This window comes from Sarcophilus harrisii, chromosome 1, assembly GCF_902635505.1.
Source record: "Sarcophilus harrisii chromosome 1, mSarHar1.11, whole genome shotgun sequence".
NCBI lineage: Eukaryota > Metazoa > Chordata > Mammalia > Dasyuromorphia > Dasyuridae > Sarcophilus > Sarcophilus harrisii.
Genome location: NC_045426.1, coordinates 266,334,063 through 266,342,265, shown reverse-complemented (window position 1 = coordinate 266,342,265; position 8,203 = coordinate 266,334,063). Strand labels below are relative to the sequence as shown.

Below are 8,203 nucleotides of genomic sequence, written 5' to 3'. Positions count from 1 at the left end.
TAACAACTTTATTTTCTTAAGAAGCCTAACTACATTAAAGGAGTATCATAGTTTCCTGACAGCAATGAAGCCTGTTTTACTTCCAACTATGGACCATCTCATTGTCCATCTTTATTGGAAATCTCAGATACACATATTGTCAGAGAAGTGTTAGAAGTTGTCCTTCCAAAAGCATAATCTGGGCAATGTAAATTCTTTATCTGTTTGTCCATTGCAGTGTGTATGGTCAGCCCTGGTTCCTTTGAGTGATTTCAGATCTTTTTCAGGACACTCTCTAATATTCCATAATTAGATGCAATATTATCAGGACTCATCACCCATAGAAAATCCCTTTTCAACTTGGACATAATACCAGAACTTCATCAAATTGTTGAATATCTTTTGTGAATATATATCTCTCCCTGACTTCTGTTTGGAAGATGTTTATAGTCAAAATGTTTTTTGAAACATTTTACTGCTGTTATTTTATCCTTCAAGGAATCTCAGATAATTTTGACACATGGATGATCAATACCTTGTTGTAAAAGAAAGTTCAAGACAGCATTTTGTTATATCAAATCATTTTTAAGTAACAAACAAAAAAAACCAGTCACATCTAACTTTTTCTATATGTTTTAGTTTATTGTAAAATGGTCATCTTTTAAGTTATTATTATTATTATTTTTTAAAAGCCTTGTTCATTTGTTACAAAAGACATTTATTAAGAATGGCCTTAATTTTGTATAGATGGATCTCAAAGATTTTATTCAGATTCCAGAATAAATATATATTTTATAAGTTACATTTTGGCATTAATAAGTTTTTTGCATGTTTTTCCTAAGTTTTCCACTGTATCCAGGGCCAAACCAAGTAAACCTGATCTATAGCTTGCCACTGGATCCAGACCACTCCAAAAGAGAAAGTAAGATTGGTGACTTTGTATAACCCTTCCTCATTTAAATTCAATTCATTTCCCTGTCATAATATCATACATCTTCCCTCCCTTCTTCCCCGCCCCTGCCCCATGTCATGGTCTTTTCAATAATGAAGGACTATAAATAAATAAATAAATAAATGAATGAATGAATGAATGAAAACAACAACATATTGGTCCCTGAATTCTTTTACAATGGTGTCATTATCAATACAAATCTCTGTATATAAAAATTTGGTCCAATTTGGCAGCTTTCATTGATTCAGTTCTCTTCTATTTAATTGCTATCTTCTCTGTAAATATATTTGGGGAAATTATACAAAGATCCAAGTGTGGTATTTCTTCTGCCTTTGATGGAAATAACAATTTGCTACAACAATTTTTTGTTTGCTTGTAGTCCTCCTTCCCTTTTTATGATACTTTTGATTAGTTAAATACATTGGGGCAGCTAGATGGTGCAGTGTATAAAGTACCAAATCTAAAGTCAGGAGGATCTGAGTTCAAATATGGCCTCAGTCACTTAACACTTCCTAGCCATGTAACCCTAAGCAAGTCACTTAACCCCAATTATCTCATGGAAAAAAAGGAATAAATATGTTGCCAAATTTTGTAAAGCACTGGAGACAATAGAGACTATGAATACATAGTCATTCAGAATCTTTCTTCATAAGTTTTTTTTTTCTTTTTAATATTTTATTTTTCCAAATACAAAGTTAGTTTTCAACATTCACTTTTGCAAAACGATGTGTTCAAAATTTTTCTCCTTCTTCCCCTCCCCTCTCCACAAGACAGCAAGCAAACATGTACTTTTCTTCTAAATATATTTCCATATTTGTCAGGCTGCACATGAAAAATCAAATCAAAAAAGGAAAAAATAAATAAGGAAAAATAACAACAAGAAAACAAATAGCAAAGGTGAAAATACTATGGCTTGATACACATTCAATCTCCAAAATTCTCTCTCTGGATATGGATGGCTCTTTCCATCACTAGTCTACTGGAATTGCTTTGAATCACCCCATTATTGAAAAGAGCCAAGTCCACCATAGTTGAAAATCACATAATCTTGTTATTGTTAGGTACAGTACTCTCTTGTTTCTGTTCACTTCACTTATATCAGTTCATGCAAGTCTTCCCTGCCTTTTCTGAAATCAGTCTGCTTAACATTTTTATATAACAATAATATTCTATTACATTTATCTTCCATAACTTATTCAGCCATTTTCCCCCGATAGACATCCATTCAATTTCCAGTACCTTGCCACTACAAAAAAGGGCTGCTACAACATTTTTGCACATGTGAATCCCTTTCCCTCCTTTATATTCTCTTCAGGATACAAACTCAATAGAAACAGTGCTGGATCAAAGGGTAGCACAGTTTTATAACCCTTTGGGCATAATTCCAAATTGCTTTACAGAATGTTTAGATCATTTCACAACTTTACCAACAATGCATTAGTGTTCCACTTTCCCCACATCCCCTCCAACATTTATCATTATCTTTTCCTGTCATCTTAGTCAATCTGAGAGGTAAGTAATGACAGGTATCATTACCTATAAGATTTTTTAATGAATTTATTTTCTTATCTAGTATTGCCTTTGATTGACATTTCTCTCTATTTTTCCAAGTAAACCAGATATTTAGTAAGATGTTTTCTTTTAGTTTCCAGGTTGTGACAATTAGTTTACATTGGTTAGATGTCTGTAACAAATCATTGTCATATTAATGTCATTTCTGTTGTCCATTTCTCATTTTTGACTTATTAAATACTCCTTTAAATAAATTTCAATTGTTCTTTCAATTGAACATTTTATGTTTCTTGCTTTTTCTTCTTCTTGCTTTTCTGTTTTGTTTTATTTATTTACTAATTCAGATTTTTAACTCTACCACATTAATGGCATGATTATAGAAAATTAGACAGCTGACTCAATAACATGTCTTCTTATCTGTTAAAATAAAGCATTTATTTCTGTAAGTTGTTACTTGCTACTTGCCAAATCCAGCACCTTCAGATTCTTTTCTCGAAGAAAGTGTTTATGAAATAAAGTTTTGAGTTTTCCATGTAATATGCAAGTCTTTAGCATTGCTTCATCTTATTGAATTATACTTTCCATATATTTTTCTCCATTTTTGTTTTCTCTCACTTTTGCATTGACAATTGTCAACAAAATGTCAGAGTGAATGATTTTATTTGAAAACTCTTTCATAAAATTTCTCTACCACTTTGTTTTCATAAACTAATAGAAAAAATATAGCCTTGCAAATTGTTATTATTAATACTCTGGTATGTGATGCGTGAAAAATCCCTGAGAATGACATACAGTATAGGGGATTAATACAACTATATTAATAGTCACTCCTCAATTGACAAGTCAGCAAAGAACACAAATAAACCATTTTCAACAGAAGAAATAGGATCTATCAATAATCATATAAATAATGTAACATCACTTTTAAGGAAAATGTAAATTAAAACAATTTGAAGGAGTTGTTGAAAAGTGTCCCTAACAAACTGTTAAGGAAGCCAAGAATTGGCCTAAAACATTTTGGAAAACAATTTGGAATTATGCAAAAAAAATTACTCAATTATTCTTATTCTCTGACCAAATGATATAAATACTAAAGATAAACTCCATTTAAAGCAAAAAAGAAAGGCCACATATTCATCAATTATTTTTGCAAAGAATATTTTAGCAAATAACACCTTATAAAATTAAATATTTTATTTTAAAATAGATAAAAAGATATGTTATTGAGTCAATTGCCTAATTTTCTAATCATGCCATAATGTGTTAAAATCACAATTAGTAAATAAATAGAATAAAACAGAAAAGTAAGAAAATAACAACAAAAAAAATTTGTAGCTTCACTTTAGTGATAGAAAAAATGGAGTCTAAAGAGGGAAAGGATGTTCATAAAATGGAAAATGGATGAAGAAATTGTGGTATAATATATTATTAATAGTATAAAAATATCATGAGTTCAGAAATAGAAAGATTTGTATGAATTGATGCATAATGAAGAAAATAGAACTGAAAGAAAAAATACAGATTAGTAAATGAACTACAAAAGACATCAGAATCCAGATAGATTTTTATGACCAACTTTGTAGAAGATTGATAACGAAATGTACTTGTTTAGCAGGTAAATTATGGCGACAAAATGTTATATATCCTATAAGAAAGTTTGATTCAATTGCTTAGTAGAAACTCTTCTAAGACGAGAGAAGGACATGTCAGAAGAAATTGCAGGATGGGAAAGCATTTTAAAAATATTTTTTATATGGGATTCATGACAGAAAAATGACAGAATCAAAAAAGTTTGAAGCTGCTGTGGAGAGTTCAGGCAGAGAATCCCTGGGCTCTCCTGGGCCCGTCTCCAGCCAAACTGCCTTTCTAGACCTTCCATTGAGGAATCACTGTCAGATCTGGAGCTTCAGCTGAGCTAGAAAATCTTCTCAAACCCATGGAAATTATAGTGGAACAATTTGCCAGATGATTTGTGGAACACAGATGATACACAGTTTGCCTCACCAGACAGTGTAAACTGACTGGAAATTGGTGAAGAAAATCATGGCTATCCGATGCTTGTGCTCCAGCTAATCTGCCAACATGATCAGTAGATCCCAAAAGGACTGTCCTGGGGATTTTGGCTTCAGGCTTGGATTTCTTCCTTGCAGAACCACCGAGTCTGTCACTTGCTTGGACTCCTCGAACTGAACAAATTATTTTGTAAGATGACTGAGACCTGCCGCGGGGGGGCTCTAGATCCCCTCACCATCCCTGCTGGTTCCCGACTCAGCTGCTATGGCTATTCATAAGAAATCAGAACACATGACTGAGGTAAGTGCTGACTCCCGTCCCTCCCCCCCCATGAAAGATGTCCCAATCACATAGATGCCCACAGCACCCAATCTGGGTGGAAGGAAACCTACAGACTGGGTAGCTCAGTGATGTCACCGCCTTGGGACAGAGTGTGTCTGTGCCTTATATATCCCCACAGGTCTCCTGTGATTGTCTTACAATCCATGACATCTACGTGTGCCACAGTTCCTGCATGAGGGGCATGAACCGGCCCCCAACCCTCCCCAACATAACCCTAAAAGACTCCAGTGGCCAGCTCCTTGGACATCGGAGCTTGGAAGTGTGTGTATGGATGTGCCCTGGAAGAGATGCCCGAACTGAGGAGGAAAATTTCCGAAAGAAAGGAGGTCACAATCCACAGCCTTTCTTTTTTGGATTACTTAGAATATATTTTTAGTATTGATACAAATATCATTTGGTCAGGGAATAAGAATAAGTGAGTAATTTTTTTTTGCATAATTCCAAATTATTTCCGTTTCTGATTGTAGGCCCATTATTCTGTCTACCAAGCCACTTGGTTCATTAGCACACCTCTACAAGAGGGAGTTGTGCTGAGAAAAGTGTTCTGAATTAGGAGCATTGAAATTGCAGAACTAGAACTAAGGGAAGGCCCTCTTGTTTTCTAGGTCAGGAAACTAAGTCCAGAGTGTGACTTAGGGTCACAGACAGTAAGTGAGAAACAGGATTTAAATCCAGAACTCCACAGGGAGGGGTATGTTTCCATTCTGCTATATTCCCTTTCTAAACTAGAGCCCTTGCTTAGAACCATGATGGTTTCTTGTTATTGTGAGGTGTTTCTGCCATTTTAGAAAGGGTGCACATTCACTTAGATATATGTGCCTGTGAATGTGGGGAAGGATGACAGAAGGATGTAGTTACAATTAGTTTTTTGTTTGTTTGTTTGTTTTTTGCTGAGGCAATTGGGGTTAAGTGATTTGCCCAAGGTCCCACAGCTAGGGAGTGTTGAGTGTTAAGTGTTTGAGATCAAATTTGAACTCAGGTTTTTAATAGGTTGACAACTGGAATAAAATGAGCTGTCTTCTCCCCACTCTCCCTAGGAGTTAGTCTGAAATACCCATTGGAATGTGCTTTTACCAAAACGTTTTATACTTTCTAGACTTAAGCTAGAGTCCATAGACCTTAGGGCCAGTGAAGTTTTATTTTCACTCACCTCCCAACTGAAATTTAGCATTTCCTTTCATAGTAAATGTAGGAAACAAACATTTTGAGAAGGGAGCCATAAATTTCACCAGATTACCAAAGGGGTTTGACATAAAAATGTTTAAGAACCCCAGCCCTAGTCCCAGATTCTCAGGAACACATGAGATAAACTGTTCCCTTTCCCCAACTCCAAATTCCTCCTTCCTCATTTTCCCCTCAAACTTTTATTCCCTCTTTTGTGTCTTTTCACTATTTCTAAAGAATTTATTTTTAAATAAGAGTTAATAAAAAAATGAAAAATGACATAATCAAAAGGAATAAACGTGCTATATTCAGGAGACCCTGAATATACCATTCTAGCCATTTAATCAGAAATTTCAGTCAAAGAACCTCCCACTTTCCCATCATTCTGGTTAATTCACATTTCACTATATTTAATAGCAGGAAGACATTCCAATATTTCACTCAAAGATCTAGCATAAAATTGGAGCGGGTTCTTTGTACTATATGTGAACAGTTGCACATCCATAATTCATCTTCATTATCTTTTAACTTGTCACTTGGCCTGGTGTCCATGTCTTCTGAGATCCAACTTTTAGCGGAAATCAGCAGAATTACTTGCATCTCATTTAGAAAGGAAGATAAACAAGTGAAATCACATTTGCAGATAACTTTGTATGCAACATGGATGAAGTTAAGCTCTTACATTTAGCCTTAAGATTTGATGGATAAATGGCAGAAGAAAAATAGAAATAGCATAGAAGAATCAGAATTTCTGAAACTCAATTGGGTTTTTAATGGAGGCAAATCAAAGAAGACAGGAGACCACAGGTGTGGTGATCTAGTAAACATGGATGTGGTCATCAAATATTCAAAATGTCATGTCACTATCCCAATTTTCTCTCACTAGAGGGTTTTATACAAAATTCTGTTGAACCAAAATGCTTTAGGATCATTTAATTTTTCCATTAATCTAGACAACTATTAAAACTTTCTTAATTCTGGAGTTGAAATGTTTCTAATTTTAGTATTTTACATAGATTATATAGATTTCACTGACTGAAATAAAGTGAAGGCAATTCATCAGGTAAGAAGGAGTTGGACAGTAGTGTACTAAAGTCAACTGAAACCAGCTCACAAGAGCTGATTGTTGTATTTTCTGTGTAAGCATCTACTCCCCAATATTGGAAAGCATTACAAATAAGGGTATGATTTATCCTTTTTTCTGGTTTTGAGAAAGATATGGGGAAATGTAAATATGTAAATTATACTTTAAACTGTGTTTATTCAGTTGTTTTGAGACTTTTTTTTGGGGGGGTGGAGGAAGCAATTGGGTTAAGTGACTTATTTAGGGTCACATAGCTATTAAGTTATCTAAGATCAAGTTTGAACTCAGACTGTGGGGCCAGTGCCATTTACAGATAATTTTTAAATATTTACCAGTACATCCCTGGTTAGGAGATCAAGGTGCCAGTTAGTCCTAGCTTTACTTCTTAACGAGCTATATGAATTTAAAAAATGTGCTTCAGGGAGATGAAATCTTAATTTCCTCTGACAAATTAAGAGCTTGGACTAGATAATTTCTAAGCATTAGTCCTTCCCTAATACTCAGATTCTCTAAATATTTCCCTGATATATGAGGATTTTCAATGTCATCAGAGTCATCATTCTCAACAGTAACTCTCACAATTAAGGACTATGGTTGTCTATGTGTTTGATGACATTGGGACATCATCTAAAAGTTGATCAGCACGATAAACAGAACTAGGAAAGACTTCTCAGGTTATTTAACCCAAATCTCATTTTCCTGAGGCAGGAACTAAGAACCTGGCAAATTAAATAATTTTCCCAAGGATCACCAGCTAATAAGTTGCAGCACAAAGAGAAAAACAGAGATTTGCTGATCTTGAATCTAGTGCTCTTCTTACTGCACCACACTCGTGCATTCTGTAGCTCCTTAATAGATACATTTACAAGAAAACAAGTTCCTCTATTTTTTTCCCTGAAAATGGAGAACAGTATGATACCAAAGCATTATGCACACTAGAACTTACATAGCAACCAAAGCCTTAACAGGTCTTAGCTTTGTATCCTGATGAGAATTAGTAGGATAATTCTATTCATAGAATGGGACATCTGAACATGAATAGATATTAAACAAGACAGAATCCAAAAGGTCTTTGGCCTTTAGGTTTAAAAGTAGTAAATTCAGTTCTCATGGACATTATCCTTGGAGAATGAGGATCATCATGAGGAAAAATGGAT

At 34.4% G+C, this 8,203-nt stretch overlaps 1 pseudogene; it reads left to right on the top strand.

Moving 5' to 3' along the window:
* The first annotated feature begins 4,041 nt into the window (after nt 1–4,041).
* Nucleotides 4,042–5,174, top strand: LOC111719461 (annotated as a pseudogene).
* The last annotated feature ends 3,029 nt before the right edge of the window (nt 5,175–8,203 follow it).